This window comes from Chelonia mydas, chromosome 11, assembly GCF_015237465.2.
Source record: "Chelonia mydas isolate rCheMyd1 chromosome 11, rCheMyd1.pri.v2, whole genome shotgun sequence".
Lineage (NCBI taxonomy): Eukaryota > Metazoa > Chordata > Testudines > Cheloniidae > Chelonia > Chelonia mydas.
In genome coordinates this window covers 26,382,513-26,397,051 of record NC_051251.2, presented here as the reverse complement: position 1 = coordinate 26,397,051, position 14,539 = coordinate 26,382,513, and the positions used below count along the sequence as shown (strand labels likewise).

General features: G+C 39.4%; 1 pseudogene; it reads right to left on the bottom strand.

Annotated features, from left to right (window-relative positions):
- Positions 1-10,671: 10,671 nt before the first annotated feature.
- Positions 10,672-13,176, bottom strand: LOC102945417 (annotated as a pseudogene).
- Positions 13,177-14,539: the final 1,363 nt, after the last annotated feature.

Sequence of the window (14,539 nt, the reverse complement as noted above, 5' to 3'; positions counted from 1 at the left end):
GAAACATTTTTGCTTTGGATCAACCAGAAATTTTTTTTTTTCAGACCTGCACCTGATGCAAATATTCAGTTACTCAGATAGCCCTATTACCTTGACACTCACCAGCACTATTGCTCCTGGAGGCTTTTTTTCAAGTACTATCCAGTCTTAAGCCTGCTTAAATTTGATATTGAACTGAATCAGAACACATGGTGATATTGTTGCAGGTAAAGATGCTACTTAAATAATTTCTTAAATATCACAGGTGAATTTGACAATGATCATGTAGGTGAACTCACAGAGTTTTTGTAATAATAAATGACATAGCACTTAATAGCATTTCCCCCCCCCAGAGATCTGAGAGGTCTTTACAAAGTGGATAAAATATTAGCCTATTTTCAGATCGGGAAACTGAGATACAGAGAGCCATTGGAAGAATCAAGAATGGAACCCAGATATCCTGACTTTTAGCAATATTAGCAAAAATACCTTACTACCAATATTAGCAAAAATTCCACTTAATGGGGATGCATTTGGCTAATGCCGAGGGGCTTAAGTGGGGCATACCAAAGTGCTAAGTAGGGATTAAATCTTAAGCATTGTTATATTATGCAGAAGTTGCCAACAAATAATTAAGATATATGTGGGGGGAACATGCGAAGGCAGGAAGAGCCAGGACCAGAGCACACAGCTCTCTGGCAAACCCTGGACTGGCTTTACGCTGTTCTACGTTATCCTGAGAGCCATTTCAGCGGCTTGCAGCCCCAGGCTGAAGGGAGCTGAAAAGTGATTTAGAGCCTTCTCGTTTTTAATAAACTATCGAGATGATATGTGATGAAATTTAAAGCATAAAGTGAGAATATGTGTTTATCTAGACCAATTCCAGGATTTTTCAGCACATCTTCTGTATGCGAACGAAATACTTTGGAATGGCTGCAATGACAGAAAAATCTAGCTCTAGATAAAAACCCATAAACAGGAGGAAATAAATAGCAAATCAAATATCATTCAATTAAATCCTGCAAAGCTGCAGATTTTTGATGGTTAGGGCAGCAACTGTATTTGATTTTAATTGCATTATTCGTTAAAAGACAAATTTGTCATAAAGCCAAGGAAAAGTGATCAGGAACAGTCAGCATGGATTCACCAAGGGTAGGTCATGCCTGACTAATCTAATAGCCTTCTATGATGAGATTACTGATTCTGTGGATGAAGGGAAAGCAGTGGATGTATTGTTTCTTGACTTTAGCAAAGCTTTTGACACGGTCTCCCACAGTATTCTTGTCAGCAAGTTAAAGAAGTATGGGCTGGATGAATGCACTATAAGGTGGGTAGAAAATTGGCTAGATTGTCGGGCTCAACGGGTAGTGATCAATGGCTCCATGTCTAGTTGGCAGCCGGTGTCAAGTGGAGTGCCCCAGGGGTCGGTCCTGGGGCCGGTTTTGTTCAATATCTTCATAAATGATCTGGAGGATGGTGTGGATTGCACTCTCAGCAAATTTGCAGATGATACTTTACTGGGAGGAGTGGTAGATACGCTGGAGGGCAGGGATAGGATACAGAGGGACCTAGACAAATTGGAGGATTGGGCCAAAAGAAACCTGATGCTGTTCAATAAGGAGAAGTGCAGGGTCCTGCACTTAGGACGGAAGAACCCAATGCACAGCTACAGACTAGGGACCGAATGGCTAGGCAGCAGTTCTGCGGAAAAGGACCTAGGGGTTACAATGGACAAGAAGCTGGATATGAGTCAGCAGTGTGCCCTTGTTGCCAAGAAGGCCAGTGGCATTTTGGGATGTATAAGTAGGGGCATAGCGAGCAGATCGAGGGACGTGATCGTTCCCCTCTATTCGACATTGGTGAGGCCTCATCTGGAGTACTGTGTCCAGTTTTGGGCCCCACACTACAAGAAGGATGTGGATAAATTGGAGAGAGTCCAGCGAAGGGCAACAAAAATGATTAGGGGTCTGGAACACATGACTTATGAGGAGAGGCTGAGGGAACTGGGATTGTTTAGTCTGCAGAAGAGAAGAATGAGGGGGGATCTGATAGCTGCTTTCAACTACCTGAGAGGTGGTTCCAGAGAGGATGGTTCTAGACTATTCTCAGTGGTAGAAGAGGACAGGACAAGGAGTAATGGTCTCAAGTTGCAGTGGGGGAGGTTTAGGTTGGATATTAGGAAAAACTTTTTCACTAGGAGGGTGGTGAAACACTGGAATGCGTTACCTAGGGAGGTGGTAGAATCTCCTTCCTTGGAAGTTTTTAAGGTCAGGCTTGACAAAGCCTTGGCTGGGATGATTTGATTGGGGATTGGTCCTGCTTTGAGCAGGGGGTTGGACTAGATGACCTCCTGAGATCCCTTCCAACCCTGATATTCTATGATTCTATGATAATCAAAGGGTTTTCTAAGTGAACAATGACAGAGGAGAAAGTCTGATGGCTGGAGAAGTTTCTTAGTGGGAGACAGAGCTCGCTTCTAGGGCTATGTAACAAAACAAAATCAAACAGCTTAAAGGCTCAAGCTACTACCAGCAGAAATCTGTTACGGACGTACATTAAACCAATGGTTCTCAAACTGCGAGTTGAGACCCAGTACTGGGTCGCAGAACGTAAGGCACTGGGTCACGGTGGCTGTGGTCAGCACCGCCAACCGGGTTGTTAAAAGTCCTCTCAGTGGTGCTGCCCGGCTAAGACAGGCTAGTTCCTACCTGATCTGACACCGCGCTGCACCCTGGAAGCAGACAGCAGCGGGTCCGGCTCCTAGGCGGTGGAACACGGGGCTCCACACGCTGGCACTGTCCCCGAGCACCCAGCCAATGGGAGCTGGCTGGGGGTAGGGAGGCAGTGCCTGCAGGCAAGAGCAGCGCAGAGCCGCTTCTGCTTAGGAGCCGGACCTGCTGCCGGTTGCTTCCTGGGGGGAGCGCGGTCTGCGGTGCCAGGACAGGCAGGAAGCCCGGCTTAGTCCCCCCTCTGTGCCGCTGACCAGGAGCCGCCCAAGGTAAGCCCACGCCCAAAACCTGCACCCCAATCCCCTGCCCCAGCCGTGAGCCCCCCCGCAACCCGGAGCCCCTCCTGCACCCCAAACCCCTCATCCCTGGTCCCACCACAGAGCCTGCACCCCAGCCCAGAGCCCTGACCCCCTCCACACCCCAACCCCCTTCCCCAGCCCTGAGCCCCCTCCCACACCCTGAACCCCTCATTCCCGGCTCCATCCCACAGCCCTGACCCCTGCAGCCCAAGCCTCTGCCCCAGCCCTGAGCCCCTCCTACACCCGAAATCCCTCATCCCCAGCTCTGTTGGGTCATGGGCATCAACAATTTTCTTCAACTGAGTCACCAGAAAAAAAGTTTGAAAACCAGTGCATTAGACCCACACCACAGCTTTGATTTGCTATTTAAAACCACTTTGGTGTTCTCTACTTTGACAACAAAAACAATTGACAGATTCACCTTCAACTTAAAATAATATGAAGAAAGGATCCGTTTTTTCAATGGTATTCTTAAAAGATTTTGATCAAGCTGGGTGATAAATATTGCTGTATAGAAAGTCACATGGGTATATAGTGTGAAAGACTGTCATTGCAATTTCTGTTTTATAAAAGAGCAAACAAGACAAGAGAAATTCACTGGCATGCTACTGCTTTCCCAGACCATTCCTATTGCTCAATGTACATTTGACAATGACATTTCTTTCTCTAAATGTCTGAAATGTGGGAGGAAAATCAAGACAGAAGAGTGTCATTACTTTCACTTAGGAGTGGTAATCTAATGTGTACAAACGCTGACATACACATTCTAGCATGATATGCACTCATGGAAACTGTACACATCTGTTGACTGCCTTCAGTTTTCTGACTTGAGTAGTTATGAAACTCTTTCTAGCTGGAGGTTGAAAACAGTTTTAACTCCACTCTCTGTAAGATGTACAGAATGTGGTGTAAAGTATCACAGGGCAAGATTTTCAAAAGTAACAATTGTATATCTATTTTCTTGCACTAATTTATAACTCCACAAGGTGACTGCTGTTGTTCGCTATTGCACAAGAATGTGAGGGACAGATCATTTTCACCCAAGAACATTATCTCACATTTTGGAGAAAGCTGCCAGTAATCAATTTTAACATGCAAAATTATGCATATGTGTGGTCAAAAAGTTACATTTCTTTTAGGCATCAGTCAGCTGTCCAATGAAGTCAGTTGAAGGCTGTCCATGGACTTCAGCAGGAATTGGATCAGGCCCTTAGATCACAGTTTCTATCTAATCTATCTGTCTCTGTTCTTATGTGTCTTCTTCCATCATGGTGGAAGCTGACTATAGAAAAAGCCACATTGTCGGAGTTCAAGTAAGGCTTTAACTGGCAAAGCAGAGAGAAGAAAAATGATTTTTTATGGACTGTTGTTAAATGGGACAAAATTATTTAGTGCACCACCACTTAGAAACAAGCAAAATCTTGAAGGAGGGTTCCAAGGAGTTTCATGAAAGAATGCATTTGTGTCCCCCTTGCATTTTATAAACATTTTTGATTAATAAGTATTTTTAGGCAGTTTAGGCTTTTCCATCTCTAAAATTAAATACCGGTTGTTTGTGGCCACACGGGATCACAGAGTGCACCTTCCCATGTTTAGGAAATGTAATTTGCTATTAAGCCTAAATGTTAAATAGTACCCAGACATTACAGTGATGGGTGCTTCATGAATGCTAATAAAATAATAATAATTACTAAATATGACATGTATTCTTTAGTATTTATATTGAAAATGCATTTTTAAAAGACAACACTGGATGATCTGGACATTAATTTTGGGCACTGCTCCCTGGCCTGCAATGGAAGGCCGCAGTGGCTCAAGGCCAATGCACCAGCGTAGGCAGAGGAGGGCCTGAAAACAGCTTGTGGAAGTGCTTCCCAATTTCTGAGAGTCATTTCTCTTCCAGTAGAAGGGACCATCTTTTCTCCAGGTGCCTCAAATGTAACATGAACTGGTGCATCTTAATCACTGTCCTCCAGAGGCAAAAACTCCAATCTATGCCTTAACTGCAAGGCAAGTCATATCACATCACAGCAGCATCTTTTGTTTATTGATGGTAACTAGTTACCTGTCTTTTACAGTATCATCTTCCTTCTAATTTTACTGTTCATTTCCTGCACATTATATAAAAGACAATTTAATGGGTGTACAACTTCCTGGTTGATCTTCTCTGTCTTTTGAAGGTTTATACATTACCATCCCCTGGAAGCTATCTGATTTATTTCATTTGCATGTACTTTGACAGCTTGAAAAGAGGCATCAGCTAAAGAAAATGTTTTCTCTAATGAGCATCCCTCGGGGATCTGATATCTGCACATAGGGAGTGAGAAGTAAAGACTTCAAGTAACAGAAGAGCTAACAAACATGACGGGTGAAAGAACTTATGAAGTGATGAAAACACAGAGGAGCCGTGCACCCCAATAAAAAAAAACTGTTGAAGACTCAAACTTGTCATGCCTTCCAGGAGCATCCCTGGACCCCTCTGATATTAACATCTCAAATTTTAAGAAGATAAATGACTATTTTCTGTCCATTCTGATTCCCCTAGTTTTTTAGACTGCAAGCTCTTTGGGCCAGGGACTGTCACATACTGTATCTGAAGAGAGTCTAACATAAAGGGGGCCCAACTGAGCTGAGGCTTCTAAACTCTACCACCATATAAGTGATTAATAACAATCATGCACTGTAGTAACACCAGATTTTAATGGCTTCCTACCTCTGCTGTTCCCATACTGAGCTGAATGGACATTTTGGAAACACTGGGACAAATTCATCTTTAGTGTAACTCCTTTGACTTCAGTGCTGTTATTTCAGGGATGAATTAGGCTCAGATTCTTCTGTCGGGAAGAGCACAGTTTTCAGAAGAGCTAACTCAGCCAGCCTGGCAATGACAATAGGAAAAACTTAAAAGCACGTTAAAAACTAGGTTTGGCCAAGGAGAAGAAAAGAGGAAGCAGAATTTATTCACTTAGTTTCTTTTCCCCCCTCTTTCACTCCTACCAATCCCAATGATGAAATATTCAAGCAGCCCTGCCCAGGTTTATTAAAATAATTGAAACTTTTACACTGATTTGTTAAAAAAAAAATCCCAGTGGGAGTTTTGGTTTTATATAAGATCAAATGAACTGTGGCAACAAATAAACACTGTGGTTTGACTTTAGGTTTAAAATATTTTAGATCTGGTCTATGTTCATTTGACATTAACACAAATAAAATTATTTGTATTGTATTTGTATTGTGGTAGCACTTGGGAGACCCAGTCCTGGACCAGGACCCCATTGTTCCAGGCACTGTGCAAACACTGAACAAAAAAGATGGTCCTTACCCTAAAAAGCTTAACAATTTAAGAGTGAACATTAAAAGCAAGTATCTTTTCTGGAATATCATTTACAATCTGATGGCTGTTTGGTGACCTGTGGAAAATGGATTTGGTAGCCCTAATCCGGTTCTTAGTGGATTGGTCCCTATCACAAAAAGTACCATGGCTCCGGGCACTAATTTCACTCTGGTTGGAAGTCAGCAGAGAGGAGAAGGGATAAATAGGCCTGGAGACTGAACCACTCTCTCCTGTCAAAGTGGTCGTGTTCTCTCGCAGAGGTGAAGGCACATTTTCCGCGCTCTTTCTGCTGGTGATAAGCCTTTTGTGTGGATAAAACAGGGACTTCAATCTCCAAGGCTCTCACGACAGCACCTTTGCCCAGCAATAAATTCATGAGGCATATCATTTTGCAGAGTTTAGCGTTCTGCTGACCGTTTGGCATCTCTGATATAACATTCCCCCAATCAGAAGCTTTGTGTTGTAATTAATGACAACGTGGACAACAACAACAAAGTGAAAAGAGGATCTTTACAGTTTGTGTTTGTGGATGTGATTCTCTCCTCCCTCCGCCGCCCCCGCCCCCGAGGAAGATGTCTGTAATCTTGTCAGATAGTGAAGACAGAAAACTGGCTCCTGTTCTGTGAAAGACAAAAATTGATGGCCTTAGTAAGGCCTGGATCCAGACCTCCTAAAGACATGCAGTGCTGAAAGATCTTCTCTCTCTTTTTTACAAGAAGGAAAAAAAGATAGAAAAAAGCTGCATTCTATACTTCCTATGAAACCTTAATGGAAAATATCCCACAGATCTTGTAATAATTTAACGACTGCTATGAAATAAGGGAGGGAATGCATTTGTGCTCAAAAACCATTTAGGACAGACATTATTTTTACAAGGTAGCTCTATTTAATTTCACTTGGAATAATTTAAAAGGAACTAATTATAAAACCTTATTTTAATTACTACAGGTAAATTTCATTTGCAATCCATGCAGTTCACATACAGATGCTACCTGAATGTTTAAAGAGCAATTGTTTTTAAGACCTGTTGTTGAAAATCATTCTTATTATTGATCACTTTGTGGACTGGTGGACTAAAGGTTTTTTATGGACTTAAAACAATATTGTCAATTTAAATTTGGTCCCAAACTAAAGTTTAATAAAAAGAAGCATTTATACAGGGTATCACCAAGAGAAATGTTTCTACATTTTAAAAGATTGCAAGTGAAAAATATCTGTTTGTAAATAAACATCCCCCCTGAAGAGTGTGAAATTCAAACACTGCAGCACTAATCAATTAAAGTGAAAATACTGGTAACATGGTAGAGGAGCATTTGCAGCTGTACTGGACTGTGAAAATAATTTTTAAAGAAATACGGCTTGCATCTTTTACAAATAAGTAACCAGTTGTAAGGTGTGTTTCATTAAAATTCACAAAAAAATGTGGTTAGGTTTTAACAAGACCAGATATTCCTGATTCATTTCAAATGCCGAGATCTTAAATCCCAGGCAAATATATGAACTTTAGTCTAACTTTAAAAAAAATTATTCAACTGTAATAGATACCCCTGTTATCTCCCAGTTTCTAAAATACAGGATGCTGTATATAGAAATCTCTGAAATCTAGATGTTAAGTAGGACTACAATAATGAGAAACTAATTGCTGGTGTAAAGTATCCGATTTTTTAAAATCAAATCAAGAAGCAATTTACTATCTTCTGCAGTGTTCTCTGCCAAAGTAAAGATGGCAAGAGAAAAACTGAGCCCCATTCATTCTGGTTTGTCTTGAAGCATATTGCCAAAGGGTAGCTGAGTATTCAGAGGCCTTTCAGCACAAATGTATATTTCTGGGAAGTTTTTACCATTTCTCCAACTCCTTCTTTCTCAGCTCTTCTTTTCTACTTCTTTCTCAGAAGGAAACTAGCTCCAAGCCATTGGCAGCGATACAGACCGGCTATGCTTTTTACTAGGCTCAAATAAACCCAGTAAAGTTTGGGAACTTTCAGCATGAGGCCTTTTATTATGAATTGCACTTCACCTTTCACACCTCCCTAAGCCAAAAATCTCACCAGCTACCTCAATAATAACGTGACTGAGAAATCATCAGGATTTTGTATCCTGGGAGAGTAGCCATTTCTGAATGGCTGCTGTGCCACTGAGGATCTCCCCATTTCTTCCCCACCCGTGAGACCTCATGCAATGGTCACTATCGCAGCTGATGAAAAAGTGCAATTTTCATCCAGCAAGAAATTACAATACTTTGGAAAAAAAAAGTCCCAAATTAGGATGAAAAGTCAGAATTTTGACATTTTCCATGAAATGCAAATTCCAAAAAGATTTAGATTTTGAAGCATCAAATTGGTTCATATAGATAATATGAAACATTTAATATAAATGTAAAATATAATACATAAATATAACATTAATGTTAAATATAATATAAAAGTCAAAATAAAATTAAATAAAGTAATAAAGCTGACATGAAACATTTCAACGTTATCAAAATACAACAAGAAAGTTGAAACAAATTGTTCTGAAGTTTTCCAGTAGAAAATGTCACCAAAATAGACATGTTCCTAAACTGACATTTAGATTTTGATGAAACTGCTCTTTCCAATGGAAAAATATTCTGTCAAAAAAATGTTCAACCAGCTCTAGTCATCTCATCGTCTTTCAGGAAGGACTAGACAGAACTCTCTTTGGGGCCTCTCCTACTGCTCTTTAATTGACTGGAAAGTTCCCTCTGGAATGCTGCAAAGGACTCCCTTTCTAAGGCTCTAAGGGCTGAGAACGTCCAGAGAGAACACAACAAACCAAGACTTGGAGTTCAGACCAGGCCTTCCGCTGAAAGCTGCAGTTTTAAAAGCCGCACTATTTTCCATCCAGACTTATGCGAAGGAAGTGAATTGCATGGCATGCTTTCTTTTTCCCTTGGCGCTATGAAAATGGGTTCTACTGATAGGGAGGGGGACAGACACTCTCAGAGACATTATTTCCTCCCAACCCTGCAAGGACTCAATGCATAAATTCATAATGACTACATCAGTGTTACTGAATCCAAATTTATAAAAATTCCTGCCTCCTATAGGGAACAGGTTGATCTATAGTTATTGACCCTGTTGGAGCAATGTTTTGAAGCTAATAGATTATTGTGGCAAACATGGTTAAGACATGAACCTCCCCCTAGGAGGAATAAGAATTCACTGTAGCCCTTCTCATTGCCCTAATGAGATATGTATTAACCCAGATAATCTGATGTGTTGGATAGAGGAAAGAAAACACAGCATGTCCTAAATCCAACAATCTACAGTCAGCTGCATAAATATTTTAAAGCAGAGATTTGACAGCTTAAAAACTGTTTGTAAATATATGAATTAGATCCACACCATGTGAAAGCTTCTTAATCCTGTCCATACTCAGACATATAAATCAGCAGATGACATGATGGGTTCTGGACAGTGAGGTCACTCATTGCTTATTTGCTTCATGCAGATTAATATCTACATCTCTAGTGCCAAGATCTATGCCCACATCCTGCTCACTTTACAGACTAATTGTGTAAGTCTAGCAGGATTTGGCGTTGAATCAGATGCCAAAATAAACAAGCCCTTAAAGCTGTGTGGAGGCCTGGCGGAAAAAAATTGCATATGTGTGTGTTTGTGAGAGTTATCTGGGGAGCACAGGCACAGAAAGATCTGATTATATTTCCAAATGCAGCAGCTTAAAGGAAGCTATGGTCAAGCTAACACAAAATTACTATTCAGTGAATGAGTGAGATAATTAAATTGACATTGAGCCACTAAAATTCCCCTTTAAGTGCACAAATTACAGCATTAAACAACTGTCTACGAGGAATTAATAAAAAGGAAAAGAAATCAATAGACTTCCCATAGTATGATTATTGCTGGTGCTTATTAGTTCATCAGAATCTTTGGCTAAACAACCTAATGAGAAATTCCCCAGGATGCAGCGGTATAGCAAAAGGAGAAGGCTCCTTAACATCTGTAAATATAGCATACCAGTGACGGATTAATGATTTTGCCGCCCTTAGGCCCTGAAATAATTTTTGCCCCTGGCCCCATATGAACTAGTTTTAGTTTTTTTACAAATTTGTTTGAACTAAAATGAATCTAAATATCATTAAAATAATTGAACATTTACAAGTTTTATTATAAATAAAATTACAAGTACAGCGGACCCTCGCTTGAACGTGCATCTGTATAGCACGATTTTGCTTATAGTGCGGGACCGCGCATGGATCCAAAACCCCACATTCAAGCTGCGGTCCAGTGTATATCAAACATTTATTTTTTATTTTATGTAGATACTATAAAAGAAATAAAAGTATGTGAGTAGTAAGTAGTTACATTTGTTTATGCCTACACCTTTGAGCGGCAAACTTATTAATTAATTCCGTATAATCCAGAGAAGTTGTTAGATCCTTTTCAACTGTCAGGAGAAAAAGGGAGTTTAATTTTTCTTCACTGAGATTAGCCCTCAAATAGTTTTTCACCCTTTTTAATGCCGAAAATGATCGTTCTGCTGAACAGTTTGTAGCAGGTGTGCAAACGAACATTCGGAAGGCAATATCAATATTTGGATATACTGAATGAATGTTTCGATTTCGAAGAAGGCTGCAATATCTTAAAATTGACTTCTTTTCATTTTTCAGGAATTTCGACACCTTCCAAATACGATAAAAAAGGAAGACACTCATTCATGAATGATTCTTCTAAATCCCCTTGGTAGCACAGCTGTAATTTTTTAGCGTGAACTGTTATATCTGTTGTTGAAGTATTGGTAATGTTAGAGAGAAACTGAAATCTGCCATAAATTTCTTGATACGCATTATTTCTGCATTTTAATTCAAAGCATACAAGGTCTAGTATTGTTTAAAAGGTATCTACTTTAAATTTATCTCTACCACACATTTCCACTTCACCTTTGCGTGTCTCATCAGATTGAAGTTTATGCTTTCTTTTTGCCTTGTGTCAAATTCATATCAGTTTCAGATTTTTCTTTGCCTTTCTCTTCGTACATATCAAACAAGCCCTGTATAGAGTTAATGTATCCTATTAGTGAGTTGTAGAGTTCTACAACTGTCTGTATATCAATATTAACATTTTGCAGTTTTTGGTTAGTTATATGAAATCGATCCAAGAGTGAGCTCCAAAATACAGCCATAAAAGCTGCCTCAAGTCGATCGAGTTTTCGCTGCAGGCCTGCAGCTTCATTACACGTAACAGGTTTCTCAGTAGCATCTTCCTTTATTGTATTTAAGGCTTTAATTATAGCATTCCAGTTTTCACTCAAATTATGACAAGCTTCCACTCGAGACGACCATCGAGTCTCAGAAAGTCTTTTTATTACTTTACTGCCTGGCTTCAAATCAGATAGTAAAATCTCCCACTGGTGAGTAGAGGCAGAAAAAAATGAAAAGAAAAAAATAAAGATGTTGGACAGTTAAGAAAAATGAACGTGCTTCTTGACAACTTTCTGCTGCACATACTCCAACCAGGTTTAAAGAATGCGCAGAGCAAGGCACAAACACAGCATAAGGATTTATATTCTTTATTCTTGCTTACAACCCGCGATATACACCAGACATGTTAGTGGCATTGTCGTACGACTGGCACAGCAGTTTGCGATATCTAATCCAAAACAATTCAAAAGTTGAAAGTACAGCATCAGCTAACTGTTCTGATTTGTGGCCAGTATTTGGTAAAAAACAAAGAAACCTCTCTACTGGTATGCCATCATCATTTACATATCACAGTATAAAAGCCAATTGATCAACATGAGATATGTCGGGACTTGAGTCAATGCTTACCGAGAAATATTTGGCTTCTTTACTTCTTTAATAATATTTGAGATCACATTTGAAGCTATCAATTCTATAAATTCATTACATGTATAGGATAAAAGATAAGATATGTTACCTCAACCTTCATTTCCGTAACATGCAATGTGATTTGCTAAAAATGGATCGAATTCTGTGACAAGCTCAAGGGCCATCATGTAATTGCCATTATAAGGTGATCCACATTTTTCCACCTTACCTCTAAATGCAAGTCCTCTGCTTGAAAGTTTCTTTACCACTGCTACAATCCTCTTCAACACATTTCTCCAATAAATAATATCTTCTTCCATTTGAAATTTTAAATTCATATAAATTTTTCCGGATATCTCGCCTCTCCTCACCATTGTCAGTACACATGTTTTATGTTCAGTCGAACATACGTAGTTGAGCTGATATGTTTTTCCAGTCATGGTATCCACTCGTCGCCAGACTAGAGATCCCTCCGAATAATCGACATGGGGCACAAAACACGGTTCCTTTGTTCTCCTAATATAGAAGATATTGCCGTGGCTTTACTTCACTGTTTAAAAGATGTCGTTCAAACACATTTTTTGTTAGAACACACATTTTATCAGTATATTGTCTTTCTGAGTTAGTAAAATCACTATCGATATTTTGTTTAATACCGTGCGTTGATAAATACTCAATTGTAGCATCATTCAATATCCATTGGGCCGGGTCGTCACTTATGGTAGATATTTCAATGTCAGATTGAATTTCTGATTGACGTGATTCGCAAATCTCTGCAGTATTGTCAAAGATATCCAGATCAGCATGATTCCCGGTAGTCTCTCATATGCTAGTATTTGGAGTATTTTCTTCAACACTAACTGCAGCCGGAATTTCTGCGTTAGTTTCAATATGTACTTTAATCACATCAATATTTTCAATATCAACACCAATATTTTCACTTTTTACTTCACTACTACTTTCAACTATTTTTTCTGTCTCACTGTCGGCACTAACTGATATAACAAAGGAATCTATTTTGCGCATTTTTGCTGTCATTTCATTTTCCCTTTCTTTCTTTTGTATAGCCTTTTTTTTCTTTTTTTTTAACTGAGAACCGCTTAATTTCTTCCTTCCGGTCATATTATTAACGTTTGGGATTCTCACGAATATGTTTATTAAATGGTGTTGCACCGTCATTGGTGGTTTCAATACGTTCTGTGATTGGCAGAATCACGGCGTCACTGATGCCAAGATTACAAAATCTTACATAATCTGCTATTATAAATTTGCCGTCCCTGCAAATTTGTCGGCCTAGGAGATAATACGCCGCTGTAGCATACACATTTTTTTTTTTAAACAAACAAAAGTCTGCTGTTCTTCGAAGTAACTCCATCACCTAAACTCTGGACTTAAACACTCCTGAAATGAAATCCTGATGTGAATTTACTGGGTGTCTTGATTCTGCTTGCTATAGTGAGATGTTAGCACTATGATAGTTAAAGCTGAGCAGAGATTGGCTTGAGCTGTGAACTCTGACCTGAAGTAGGAAGACCTGGTGCCAAGGTTCAATGCCATGTTCATCCCATCACTTTTTCCTTTGTGCTAATGCTGTTCTAAGGGATCACTTATTTAGATCCAGAAATGATTCCAGAATGCTAAATATTTAGCAAGAACACCTCCATTATTGTATTATTAATGGTTGTACCTCCTGAGATGGTTTATTCTTTTGAGATTAAAGATTAAAGAAAAGCTGATCATCAACAACAGAAAATGATGTCCCAATGGCAGATTCTCATTACTAAAATAGGTTTTCCATGAAACTCGTTTTTACAAACTTGAGCTACTGCCAATATTGACAGACTAACTAAGAATGACAACTGCCCTCTTGAACCAACTGAGGATCTTCAGCAACTGGGTTTTATGTATTAGCATGCACATTGTCCCAACAATCCAGAAACAGTTCTTTTGCCATTTGTGTCTCAATTTCAGATCACATAAGGTAAAAATCATCCATGCACTGAGAGATAGCAAAAGGCCTAATGCACCAAGATCCATTTTAACCCTATTTTGAGGACATGAATTTAGCACTGCATAGACCTCCTGCTGGCCATCATGATGGGGAGAATTCCACCCATGGGGAACATGATGTGACTTGTCTCCTTCTAGTTTCACATTTAATTTAAAAATATTTTAAAGTAATTTGTGCACATACATTTGATTTAGCAAAAGACAGTTTGTATTCATCCCACTGCCATCTGTCCCTATATAAATCTCAGTTAATTTTAGCAAAATGAAAGGAAATTCAGAACATAAGCAGGCATTGCAGTAATTACTCCAGCCTTCTGCAATTCAGAGATATTGCATTAAAGCAAGATAATTTTTGTTTTCTAAAGTTCACACATTAAAT